Genomic DNA, 15,000 nt, shown 5'->3' with positions numbered 1-15,000 from the left:
ATGGATCCTGTCAGTACATACTCACATCAACACCCACACAGGATACTGATGACACACGCTGATACATGGCCAAAGGGTTATGTCAAGGTGAATGTCATCAACAGGTGTGCTAAAGTAGGCCAGTGGGAGGTGTAGTGATTGTGAATGGCTTCAAAATCATTAATCTCCACGCACACACACACACACATACACACACACACACACACACACACACACACACACACACACACACACTTGCCAGTACTGAGATGCATAGGTTCATTGCTTCACAGGTGTGTAGTAGGTGAATGGGCTTGATGGCTGTACAAGGCTAGGCAAAGAGGATAGCTTGGCACCAAGCCACATGACAATGGTCTCCAGTGTGGCTCAGGGGTGTAGTCCCTGGAGTGGTCCCCACAGGTGGGTATTGTATTCACCATCCACTCATCTGGGTTACTATTGTGGGTGGCCAATGATGTGCACTGCTTCCCATGTATGTGATATATATTCCATAACATGGACAGTGTCTGGGTTGTGCACATGTCCCACACGCATGTTCTTTGACATGTGAAGTGCATTTGAGTTCTCTGGGGCATGTTGTGTGTACAGATTGCTATCTTCTGATGTAGCATTCCTGACCTCATTTGGGAAGACCTGGCTATGGAACTGAGGTCGTGCTTGCACCTAGATTGACAGCATGATACAGGTATTCAGTGGAGTTAGTGGCATCTGTCCATACAGGGCATGTGTATAAAGCATGGTATTTCCTTTGTGGGTTACATTTGCAGACGCTACAATTGTTGCTGGAATACAGTGGGGAACATAGCAGAAGGACAACTGTAAGCATTTATTTGCCTACTGTAGAGATGGAACAGGTTGCCACGTCCTTTTACTTGCTGAATAACACATAGTCAGGAGATGTTACACATCACAGTACTTTCTGATGTCAGTGACTCTGTTGTGGTCAACAGGCATGTAGTCCACTGCAATCACACCACAGTTACTATCTGTGAGGCAATATGCAGGGAACTACCAATATAGTGGTTGTTGCCTCGCCAAGTGGGTTTGTGTATGAGCCATGGGTGGAGAGTGTTCTCTGAGTAATACAAGGGTTGCCTATATTGTTCACCAATCCATGATGTCACATGTAGGGCTATGGATTGTCTATACCAGCCCCTCTGGTATTTGACATCTGCTGTCCTTGTAAGGTGGATATTGTAACATATAGTAGGGCCTCAATATAATAATTTAGCAAAACCCACTCCACAATGCATCCTGCTATTACACAATCACATCAACCTCTACACAGGATACTGATGACACACACGCACTTGCCAGTACTGAGATCAAACCCCTATGTAGCTATGTATTGCTTCTACAATGTACCACATTTATTGCACATGCTGCAGAGCTTATTGGATGGATGTTGTCCCAAGGTACTTCGAAGATGAGGAACATCACCAGCCCTTGTAAATACGGGCATTGGGTGATGTAGTGGGTGACAGATCCCAAAATAATTTTACTATAATCATACATTTACTAGTGGTGAGGTTCAAATCTCTATCTAACAATCTTTATGGAATATTATGTTACACATTTACCACATGCACTACTGACCTGACATGGTTTAGGGTTAACAACAGGTACTTGTAAGGTGGATTATATCTGCAGGACTGCTAAAGTCAGACTCTGAGATGTGTACTGGCTGTAAATGGGGTCAAACTCTTTAAGGTACACACATACATATGCACACACACACTAACACTTGCCACAGTTGAGATTTTAACCCACACCTGTGTAGTTACTGCTACTATATTGTTCCACATTTATGGCATGCACCATGGAGCTTATAGGACTGGCCCTTGTTCAAGGGGGTATTTCAAGGTGACTGAAATCAGCAGGCTTGCTAAGGTAGGGTAATTGGAGGTGTAGTGACTGTGAATGGCCTCAAAGTCATACATTTCTACACACACACATGAGTTTCACAGTTGCCAAGTCTGGGATTAGAACTCCTACCTGATTAGTATGTTACACTATAGCATTACACAATTATCACACATGCCACGAAGCTTATAGAGCTAGTTTTTATCTAAAGGGGTATTTCAATGTGACTGACATCAGCAGGCTTGCTAGAGTAGGGCAATGGGAGGTGTAGTTACTGTGAATGGCCTCAAAAAAGTTGCTATGTCTGGGATTAGAACTCTTACCTAACTAGTATGTTACACTACAGCATTACGCTGTTACCGCACATGCCACAAACATCATGGGGCTAATTGGCCAGAGGGTTATTTCAAGGTAACTGACATCAGCATGAATGCTAACATGGGCTATGGGAAGTGTAATGTGTGTGAATGGGCCATAAACCATTCCTCTGGGACCACACACACAGCACTCAGTCACACACAACTTTACATTTGACATGACTAGGTATACAAATGCTAGATGAATACTGATTTGTACTATCATGTTACACAGTTATCATAAGTACCACATACACTATAGAACTGAGGGCTACCAAAAGCAAATGTCTACAGTGATTGACATTGGCACATCATGTGATATTGGCCAATTGGATGTGTGGTGGGTAGGACAGGACTCATGATGGCAATCACTTTGTCACTGTCTGCGTTTCTCTTCCCCACATCTTTATGTGTGTATGTTTGACGTATTATAGTGTGTCGGCCTTGGTAATGTGTAAGTATTCCTAACCAATGTGTGTGCAAAGCATGAATGGCATGCAATGTGATGTGTGTGCACAGACATCTGTGACTGACAGATATGTATAGTGCACTGTTGTTGTCAGACATGGGCTTCATTTCTCTATGTTTAGGAGCATGCCCAGTATGACCTTCTGTATTGAGTGTGTGAATCCATTCCAGGTAGGGTGTACTCCAGTACAGGATTTTGTGTTCTACACCTACAGCTACCAACCTCTTTCTGCAGGATATCTGTAGATAGGTTGACAATATAGAGTCACAATGGGTGACAGACAGTGGGATACTATAACTTTTGCTTTCTGTGCTTCTTGTGTTACATGGCTGGTGTTAGCAGAGATAATGCCGCTTGTGTTACATGGCTGGTGTTAGCAGAGATATTCAAACATGTACTGTTTGACACTCTGATGTATTATGTCATCAACTACCAACAGATTTACTTATCTGCTCACAGTTATTTCCTGGGAAATACAAGATGAATGAAGGTGTGTCCAGTATTGTGGTCTGCAGCCTATATATTCTTGCACACTCATGCCATTATAGAGGGGTATCTGCAGACACTTGCTAATGGATCTGTGTAAATGGTCCAGCACCTTGGTACTGTGGTGACTGAGGATCCCCTGCTTGGACATCTATCAACATAGCAGAATGGCCATATCGTGCTGTGGCCATACATCTCAGCTGTATAGATTCACCCAGGTTACCCAGAGTCACGGCTCATATATCTGGTCAGTTCCCCTTAACATTGTGGTTTATGAGTGGGTTTGTAGCCACCCATTACTGGGTTTGCAGGCAGGGGTAGTATGGGCACACATCAGAGTTTCAGACTTCACACACTCCATGGCATCCATGCTTCTACACCACCACTCTTTTACTCTATCTTCTTCCTATCATTATGTGAGTGATATCTGTGAAGTATCCCTATAGTTGTCCCTTCATCCCAGCATTATTTAGGGGTTGGTCCACAGTTCATGCAGTAGAACTTTGAGGACATGCTACTGGGACATGGCCTTGCATTTGTGTTTTGCGGACTGTGTTATGTTGTTATTTGGGACCTCATGAGATAACATACATTGGCAGTACGGTTGAGGCACAGGCTTTTGATAGAGAACTGTAGGGCATTTGGTAGTGATGCAGGCCATCTATAGCAGGCCAGTGCATTCTGCCACTCCTATAGTCCCAGTCTGCAAGCCAGTGGATTCCCCTGGGATGACAGGGTAAGTGTGCAAGTTGTTAATGGCAATAGTTCCTGTCCATAGTAATCCATTTGTCTGGAGACTGGCAGGGTGCTGCTTACAGCTAGGGACACAACTGCTTAGGACACCTCTTCAGCATGCTGCATTCCGTGGGTATTCCCATACAGAAGAGGGGGTCATGCTGTACTCATTCCCAACAGCAGGGATATGACCTGTGATCAGCCTGTGGATGATGGTGGGGTGAACTGAGTGCATGTGTGATTATGGAGGCTTCTTGCAGCTGGCTCACAGATATACCTGGGACATTCCCCTTATGCTGCCTTGTGTGGGGACATAGGTATTCTCTCATTAGTTCATAACTGTGCCTTTTGTGGTCTACCAGTGATTGGCCAGAATACATCAGTATTCCATACTACGCAAACAACTAATGTGCTGCTAACATGTATGTACAATTCCTAAGGTGTGTGCAGTTGAGAGTTACATTTTATGTACTCTGTCTAGGGTACTTCCACCTGTGTACTGTGTGTATGTTTGGGCCCACATTCATGGCATGTCCATCTTTCAGATGGTGACAGACACTGACATCTGAACTATGAGTATGGATGACTGGATGACTGCTGAATTTGGTCTTGCTGGGATACATTGTGGTTGGCACTGCAGTTGTCAGAACATGGCCCTGTGGTCGACAGAAGTGGCCATAGGCTACCAAGACACAACCATCCATCCCTATATGCTGGCCACTTCCACACAATGCACAAAACACAACAACCTAACACACAGACCCCTGCATATTGTACACATGCAACAATCTATCCTGTAAATTGGACCAGCTCAGGTAATCTGTGCTCCATTGTTATTAACCCCACTCGTACATGTGACTGCATTTCTTCATAGGATTGTGGGGGAGGGCACACCTGACAACTGTAAACATTTGCTATGACTGTACTGGTATTTCAGGTAATCTATTGGCTTAAATTCTGTTTTGTATTCTGTCCTATCATGCAGACTAGAGTCATATCAGTAGAGTACATATCTTAGGTTTTATTGACCTGCATTTCAGTTTCAGACTTCATACCCTGCAGAAATAATATACAACTGCCTGACCTGTTGTTGTCTGTCTGTGTAGGTCTGAAGGGGGGCTGTTATCCATTGCCATTAATTGGAGACCTTAGCAGAGCCTTGATTTATGGTCATCTACACCTGTCCTGCTGGCTGAGGCTGTTGTTGGGTATGTGAACCTCACTGACATGCATGTGTGTGTCCTATGGACACACATTTGAGCCACCACATGTACTGCAGTGGGATTTGTCACCTTGTCTAGTACTGCCTACTTTGTTGACACCAGTACTTGTTATGGATTCCATGCTGCCCATACAGGTGTCCACTATCTGCTGCCATCCCATTCAGCCACCCGGTTCCCTTGTATGCTCACACTCATACCATAGCTACAACTAGCAGAACATACTACTCCATTTAGCAATTGATAGGAAGAGTGAGTTACTTGTTGCTGTGCCAGTTTTGAGGATGGTGCTGGAGGGCTGACTGTGTCAAATGCACATAGCACACTCCCTATACATGGTAAAGCACAGGTAGTGTCATGTTTGGCATCCCTTTTACTGTATGTGTGAGTCAGAGAGAGGTGTCATTCCCTGGGTTCCTACCATGTCAGTGTATGTGCTATGCATTGCCTGTTTGCCAAAGCTGGACATACTGAGCACTCCTCCTGCCTACATGGGCAGGCTCAGGTTGTTACTCCTCCGAGTCACTCTGTGCCTGTACTGGCCTTGGCAATGGTGGGGTGCTGTGTGGCCCTGCCCCATGCTGTTCCTGCTGCAGTTGTTTTCACAGGATTATATTGTGTAGCATGGCACATACAATGAATATTTGTGTGCATGTAGCTGGAGTGTACTGCAAGGCTCCACTGGATATATCCAGGCACCAGAACTGTGACTTGAGCATTGCAAACACATGCTCTATTATGATTCTTGGTTGTGTGTGTGCCTCATTATGGAGTTCTTGTTAGGGTGCGTGTGCATTTCTGATGGGTGTCATCAGCCACGGCTCTAGTGTGTAACCAGCATACCTCACTAGGGGGCCATATGGGATGTCCCCACTGTCGACTCTCTAGCACAGCTGTGTCATATGCCAGAGGTGAGAGATGTGATAGCTTCCAGGGCTGCCAGCACACACATTCATTATAATGCCCTGGGCATCGCACATGACCTAGCAGTTGGAGGGGAAGCCCTTGCGGTTTATGTAGACCCTACCCCACTCACCTGGTGGTGCTTTGATGTGTATGTACATGCAGTCTATAGCACCCACTACCTCAGGGTATTCTGCTATTTGGTGGAAGAGAAGCATATTGCTGGTCAACGCCTCAACGTGTTGAGGAAATATATGTGCTCACTGGCATGTGCTGACATGGCATCCAGGAACTGGTGAAGTATCCTGGATGCTGATGCTTGTGAGATCCCCATGCTATCCCCAGTTGGTCTTTGGAAGGTACCTGTGGCTAATATTCTTAAGCCTACACATACCTTGATATCCACTGGGATGGGTTCCCCTCTGTTGGTTCTGTGTGTGAGGCATGGCAGTCACAGGTCAACAATTTGCTGTAGGATGTCCCTGTCCACCTTATAGTGCTCCACTCTCTCCAGCTCATGTATCCCCTGGGAGGTTACCCTGAGTTTGTACAGTTCTCCTTCTCCTCAATGTGGGTTGGTCCTCAGCATTCTCATCCTCACCACCCTCAGCCTCTTCCACATATTGATGTACGAGTGACAGCAGCCCCTATCATTTTGTTAGTTTTGTCTGGTAAAATTTCCCCATCTGTGTACAACAGTTGTGTAGAGTTTGTGGGATAAAACAGAGTGAAAGGTGTTTGCATAGTTTATAGGTGTGTGCTTGGCTGTGCTGGGCTGCTGCCTATGTAATTGTCTGATTCTGATACATTTCACCTGCCAGCTATGCTAGTTTTCCTTGATTGCCTTCCTATTGCTGTTTTCCCTTCCCATTGCCTTCCCGTTTAGGCCCTGAGGTGCACCGTGCATACCCAGTGCTCAGATGTGAACAGAGCTGCTATTTCCTGTTTTTTTTTTTTTTGTTTGTTTGTTTAAAACCTGGTGCGTGGTGCTCACACCTGTTTAGATAATGTAAATACTGTTAGGCAGCCTCAGACACACACCCTTCTTTAGCTGTGCTTAGCTAGGGGCAAACACTAGCCACAAAGCTCCAATAAGCTTACTGCATGCATGACACTCCCCCTTATGAGGTCATCTACCTCTTAGGCTTGCACCATGGTGTTGCTGCACTTACATGGTTGGGTGCTAGCTAACACAGGGGAAATCTGTGATTCAGTATCAATACCCTCATTTGCATAAAACTGACTGCTAATACATGGTTACAAGACTGACACTCAGCCTTCCCCCTTAGCAACCACTATTCAATGGTATTGCTGTCTTCTGCATGCCATTGACTATTATGTCAGAAGGCTGGTTTTGGTTTGATCCTGTTTGAAAACTACTGCCCTACACTTAAATGGCTAAAACCGGCCCAAAAAACATGTTATTTTTTATAATTTTGCAACTATTTACCATGCCAATGGCCATCTATTTAGCTATTCACATGACTTCTGCATTGAATACATGCTTTCTTTGAAGCTGTCATGCCTCCGTTTTATAATTTGCAGAAATGTATTCGGTTAGTTGCCAAATACATTTCTGCAGGTTACACTATTCCTACACATTCACCTGCCTGTTTCCTGGATCACTAGTTCACCTCATTTGCATGTTTTCACCTGCAAATGGGGTAATTAGCATACAGGAGCTGTGTCCATGCAGGAATAGTGTAGGAGCACTCATGCTCATCATGGGAGCTCATTCCTGGATCGCTCGTTGGTCAGATTGCATGCAGCAGCTCCTGCACTATTCCTGCACACCGTGCTGAGCTTGCTGAATCCCGGGGAATGTCTTATAACAATGCCTTCATACAGGTGTGTATCTTTAAATGTTAATGGGTTGAACAATCCTATTAAGAGAAGTAAGCTTAAACAAATATTTTTCCCTGCTAAAAGCTGATATTTTTCTCCAAGAAACTCACTTACTATCTGAAGTCCTTAATAGAATAATTTTAAAAGATTACTCAGTTTTAGTTAGTTCTCATTTTTAAAATAAAAGAAGTGGTATTCTTTCTTTGTGGAGAAAATCATTTGGATTACTTAACATAGTAAGCTCTTAATCAGATAATGACAGCATGCTTGGTATAGTTGTTATTAAAGTCGGGAAAGTCTTTACACTCTTATTAATACATACTGGATACCCAGTAGTGGTACAAAAACAGTAAAGAAGTTTTATATCTTATGACTCTAAATTCAAGAGGGGAAATTTTGTTTCCAGGTGATTTTAGTTGTATTCTATCACAGAGTGAAACCGCAAATGTAAACCTTTTAGAGGTACTTCCACAGCTAAACACCTGAAGAACTATATAAATACAAGAAATATGAAAGATCTGTTTGATATGATATTACCATCTTCCTTAAGATTTATGCACTACTCTTACAGATTTGGTATACAGACAAATATTGACAATGTCCTGCTAACTTGTTCCTTAATTTCAAAAATAAATGATGCAATGATTGTTTCTTTCCCCCTCTCAGATCATAATGCCATCACTTTTAAAATCACTTTTAGTAGTGAAAATCTAAGTTCTTGTCTGAGAATTCCTGTTTACATAATGACTATAAAAGACTTTCAAGAATGGGCCTTAAATGAAATGTATTAATTCATGGAAAATAATAACTGTGGAGAAGTTTCTGCTATATTATGTGACACACTAAAGGTAAACAAAGAACTCATAAAAGGAATGAGTTAATGCAATGACTAAAATACACAGTCTGTTTAATAGTAAAAAATGTGAGTGCTTTCGCAGTATGAGTACTGCTTCATCAGACATAACAAAACAAATGACACCACTGTTTAAATAGTAAGTGAAAGCATGGCATCCAATAGGATATGTACTATAAAATAAAGTGGCGGGCACATGTAAAAAACTTTAAAACCAAATACATTAAAATCTCATATAGATGTTAGTAACCATACCAAAAACTACCTGTACAGCTCCCTTTGTTTCAAAAAGGGTTTAATTAAATATTTTCATTTAAACCTTTACCCCTGTCTGCTTGTAACCTCAGGATAAATGTAACCTCCTGTGTTTCTGTATAATGCTCTATGTCACCACCCCTGTTATTACCATACACTCTCTGTATGACCATGAATTTGAATTCATGTGATGACCCAGCAAGGGCATTGTGCTTTGCCAATGCATTATTCTCTGAATTGGTGTTAATGCCATATATGTGTTCATGAATCCAGTCCTTTGGCCTGCAGTTGGTCTTGCCAATTTAGAAACTGAAACATATTTGACAAACAGCCAAATATATCAAATTGGCTGTACTAAGTCTGCTTCTATCCTAAAAGTGTAGAACTTACCAGTGTCTGGGTGTGTGAATATACCTGTGGTATCTATATAAATGCAGTGCCAGCAACTATTACAGGGTTGCATGGTACCTGGTGTTTTCCCTGTATTAGCCTTATTGTCATCTCGGTAACATAAAATGCTCCTAAGAGACTTTTTGTTTTTAAAAGAAAAACTAGGGTTATCTCCCACTATTTTCCTGTTCTCATCATTGCTGATTAATATAGGCCAATATTTCTTAACCACATTTGTGAATTTATTTACATCACTACTATAAAACATTGGCATCTGAGTATTAATGTAATCCTTAACCAAACCCAATGTGTCATCGGTAAACGCTGAAAACTAGGGTCTAGTTGTAGTGGACCATAGGTAGATGGTAGTTGGTAGGAGTTCCATAGCGCTACTCTCAGGATCATCTATGATAACAAGCAATAAACACAACAGAGAATATAAGTGATCACATATTTTCCTTATATGAAAGGTATGCTGTTTTTATCTTATATAGACTTGAATCTGTCTTATTCACAGTAATAGCAATAACCAAAGTGTGCTTAAATGTACATGTGAGCTGGCAGCCTTTAGTCCAGATGCCCTATGTATGAGGACAGAAAAGGAAAGAAGCCTGAATAAGTACCACAATGCAAATGAAACAAGAAAAAAATAATAATCTCTGGTGTCACACTGATGTCCCATTCACTAGGCTAAACAAGGAGAAGGTTACTGTCAGTTGCCTGTCGGGTGAGAGGATCCTCCACATAACACACACACACACTCATGTCACTCCACAACAAGTACAAATATGACTCTGTCATTGTCCATGTTGGTGTGAATGACCTGAGATGTACCTCCCTGGACTATTTGAAAAGAGACATGAAAGAGCTCTCTGATCTTGTAGCCCAGGCAGGTATGACCCTAGCCATGAGTAGCATTCTGCCATCACCCAGAATGATACCGCAGTACAAGGACAAAATGATTGACTTCAACAACTGGCTAAGCTTCTGGTGTCATTCTAAGGGGATCCAGTATCTGTCTGCTTGGGATGACATGGTCGACAGACCACGATGCTTTGCCAGAGGTGGCCTGCACCTGTCAACCCTGGGATTCCGGATACTGGCTAAGACTCTTGCCGCCCCTATAGTACCTTTTTTAGGCAAGGTTCAAATGACAAATTACTACCATAACAGGAACAGGCAAGCAAAAACTGAGGGTAATGCTACTCAATGCTAGAAGTCTAAATCTCAAAATGCACTCACTCGAGGCACTCCTTAAAATGGAGAACAATGATATCTGTACAGTGACTGAGACCTAGTTCAAGGGTCCAGAGAGCACCTCTGCACTACCAGGCTATAACTCATACCACACTTTTCAGCCATGTAACCTGGACCGAAACACCAAAGGCAGAGGTGTGTCCATATTCATTAAGGGTATCCACACCTCCAGGCTAGTTGCTCAGCATAATGCATCCGATGTTATCCAAATGCAACTAACTTTGGGTAATACTACAATCTAAATTGTAACTTGCTACAGATCCCCAACCATGTCCCAGGATTCCCACTCCTCTTTTCTTGATGTACTGGAAAATATTAGGGTTCAACCAAACACCCTAATAATGGGCGACTTCAACTACCCCACCATTAACTGGGAAAATTACTCGTATACCAACTGCTTAGCTCAACGCTTTCTGGAATTCATAAACTCCAATGCCCAGGATCAACTTATCCACACCCCCACCGGGGGCAAGAATATCCTAGACCTAGTCATTACCAACATGAGTGACTGGTGTTCCACATCTGAAGTCAACTCCTCGTTGGTCCGATTCAACCATAATCACCCTTGATATCCACATCGTGCCCCCACCCCCCATTAAAGAAACCATGGTAAAACATTTCTCCAAAGCCAACTTCATGCTTCGTAAGACAGAAGTGGTGAACTTCATGACACCCATGCAGATGGACAATACAATTACAACTGCTGAATCCTATACAAATGCACTCTATAAGCACTTACATGAGTACATGGATCGTGCTATCCCAAACAGATCCAAGACACTATCCTCCAAAAAAATAAGCCAGTCTGGTGGTCCCCTGCTATAAACAAACTGTACAACAGAAGGAAGAAACTGTTGCAAAAGAGAGTAAAATCCCATGAGTGGAGGAGCTCCCTGGTCAGCTTCAGTAAGAAGCTGAGATCCCTTATAAGATCCTCCAAAGCTAGCTATGAAAACAAAATTGCCACTAATTCTAAGGACAACCACAGGGCATTCTATAGCTATGTCAAGAATCTCGATGGCAACACCCAGATCTGCACTGAGTTACAGCACAACGGCATGAAAATTACTGAACCAACTGATATTGCCAACATCCTGGAAGATAGGTTCAGGGATAACTTTACCCCCTTCACCTCCCTAAAGGGCCCATATTTATACAGGAAGCATGCAGAGTCTCTGCAATCACAACTACACAGGTAAAAGCTGCACTCTCTAAAGCCAAAAACACAGCATCCATGGGACTGGACAACATCCCAGGCTGCGTTTTACACAAATTTCAGAATGAAGTGGCTCCCCACCTAAGCACATTGTTCAATAATAGCCTCGCATCAGGCTTTGTGCCCACTGAATGGTGCACAGCATCAGTTATCCCACTCCACAAAGGGAGAGCCACCACTGATCCCGGGAACTATCACCCTATTAGCTTGACGAGCCTGGTCTGCAAGGCCATGGAATGTATCATCATGGAACTCATAAACAAAGACATTGGTAACTTCCAAACTCTGGATCCCACCCAGTTCAGGTTTGTGAAAGGCAGATCATGCCTCCTGAAACTGATTGACTTCTTTGAGGCACTCACCAAAGCCGTAGATGAGGGTAAGGTGGTTCACACAGCCTATCTTGACCTCGCCAAGGCTTTTGACACCATCCCCCCATTCTGAAATTATAGCTAAACTCTTTAAACTAGGTATTAATCCCTACATCACAAGATGGGTTGCCAAATGGCTCACTGACAGAACCCACACTGTAAAAGTTGCAGACTCCAAATCTGACCTCAAACCAGTGACAAGTGGAGTACCACAGGCTTCAGTCCTGGGACCTCTCCTGTTTGGTATCTACTTCTCTGAAGTACAGGCTAACACAGAAGGCCTCTGGCTAACGAAGCTTGCAGATGGCTGCAAACTAGGAGCCATAGTCAAGTCCCCAAAATGATGTGGCCATCCTACAGAAGAGCCTCACTGAGACAGATGCCTGGTGTCAGAGCCATGGCCTCAAGCTCAATGCCAAAAAGTGCAGTGTCATCCCCTTTGGTAAAACCTCTGTACCCATGAACTACCACATAGGCAGCAATCTACTTAACACCAAATGTGTGATAAGAGACCTTGGGACCCAGGTGGACAATAGTCTCTCCTTTGATAGTCACATCGCCACAGTAGTCAGGAAGTTCAACTGCTAATAACCAGGTTTTTCAAGTGGACAGGGATTCAAACCACAACAACCAGAACAATCAATCGAACCTGAGACGGCAAGGGAATTGGAAGAACAATCGGAGGAACAAGAGGAGGAGATAACACCAATTGCACCTAATGAACCAGAAATTTTATGGAGCACACACAGTGACTTTAAAATTTTCAACTATACTGCTTTAACTGTAGATCAAAATATGGTTGATTTCTTTGCTAAAGGTCTTTCCTTTGTCCCCCATCAGAAAACTAATTTTGTAAAAATGATAGTTGATCTTAAAATGTATGTGCGTAAATTGAATTTAGCGGTTCTGATGGGGACCAATTCTACACTTGTGAACTCTCTACGAGTTTCTAGTTTGTTTAACCCCCCACTTGTAGCCACATTAATGTCCTTTGAAAAAATGTGTGAGATAGATTTAAGGAGACTATCAAATAATGATACGCATGTTAGATTAATGCACACTAACATTATTTCTGAGGACAAACAATACATCAACTTGATACACAATTGTGGTATTAGAGTTATGAAGCCGGACAAGGGAGGGGGCATAGTGTTTATGAATCAGTCTAACTACATTAGTAAGATGCATGAACACATGGATTCGGAGGTATATACCCCTGCTAGTTTACATCAGGTTAATACTGCATACAGGCACATTAGAACTGCTCTTGATGATTTATTTCTGGAAGGGTCTATTGATATAGACACCTTTCAGTATCTTTCTATGGCAGCACCTAGAATTCCTAGTATTTTTGGGACTCCAAAACTACACAAGGATATTAGGAACCCCCCTTTTAGACCCATTGTTGATGGTAGGGGTTCGATTACTTTTGCTTGTGCTAAATTGGTAGATAGTATTCTTAAACCACTTATTAACCAGGAGTTACAAATATGTCGTGATTCATGGAGTTTCCTGGATAATATTAACAACTTGGAGTATAAGGACAACAACATTTTTGTTACGATCGATGTAAAAGATCTATACACAGTCATCCCCCACCAATTGGGTATAGAATGGGTGAGAGAATTTATGTTGTCCAAGAATGCAGAGCATGATAAAATATGTCTGGTTGAAACACTTTTGGATCTGATTCTTTCTAATAACTATATTATGTTTGACAAGAATATATTTTTACAAAACAAAGAGGTAGCCATGGGGTCCCCATGTGGTGCCAGTTTCGCCAACAGTGTCATGGCATATTGGGAACATAATTTTTTGTTCCCTGATAGTGTTTTTCAGGAAAATGTACTATGGTACACCAGATACCAAGACGACATGTGTCTGGTATGGCAAGGTGACATCAAACTGATCGAAGGATTCATACAACATATTACCAACAAAACCAATTTTCTTGAATTCACTTATCAAGTAGGGGTAGATAGCATAACATATCTTGATGTACAACTGATTAATGACAGGTATAACAAGCAGTATAAAGCTACCATTTATAGGAAACCTACCTACTCCAATGCCTTCCTGCACTATACTAGTGAACATCCATATCACCAGAAAAGGGCAGTTGTTAAAGGCCAGTTGGTGAGAGCTGCATGGATGGTTACTGAAGATGTTGACTTTGACTTAGAATGTAACAAGATGAAGTCCATGTTCACAAGTAGGGGGTATCCTATCAAATTATTTTTAGCAACACTTACAGAAGTTAAAGATAAGAGATCCACAGGTTGGTTTAAAACTATTTTAACTAGTAGAGCATATAAGGATGGTATTACTACCAATACTAATCTAATTACACGACAGCATGACAAAAACGATGACAGTGTCACGTTATTACATCTCAGTTTCCTATCTACTTTTTCAGCTGACACGGCAAGAGTCAAAGAGATTTTTATAAAAAATTGGGCATTAATTTTGGAAGAACCGTCCACTTGTACTAAGCTAGGTATCAGACCCCGCTTCACTTTTAGAAGGTGTTTTAACCTTAAAAATCTGTTGGAAAGGCATAAGAATGAGCATCTAGGTACGAACAAGCGGGTACATAAAGGTATGCGTAAATGTGGGCATTGCACACAGTGTAAACACATTCAAGTGACTACTGACATCAATATTAATAACAAACACTACACAATAAATGGCTCCTTTAATTGTGAGTCCAAAGCTGTAGTATATGCAGCTTGCTGTCAGGTTTGTCCCTCATTTTATATAGGTAAGACCGAGCGGAAACTA

The sequence above is a fragment of the Protopterus annectens genome, chromosome 5.part1 (assembly GCF_019279795.1).
Source record: "Protopterus annectens isolate FY-2018-M chromosome 5.part1, PAN1.0, whole genome shotgun sequence".
Taxonomy (NCBI): domain Eukaryota; kingdom Metazoa; phylum Chordata; order Ceratodontiformes; family Protopteridae; genus Protopterus; species Protopterus annectens.
Note: the sequence above shows the minus strand (reverse complement) of the source record.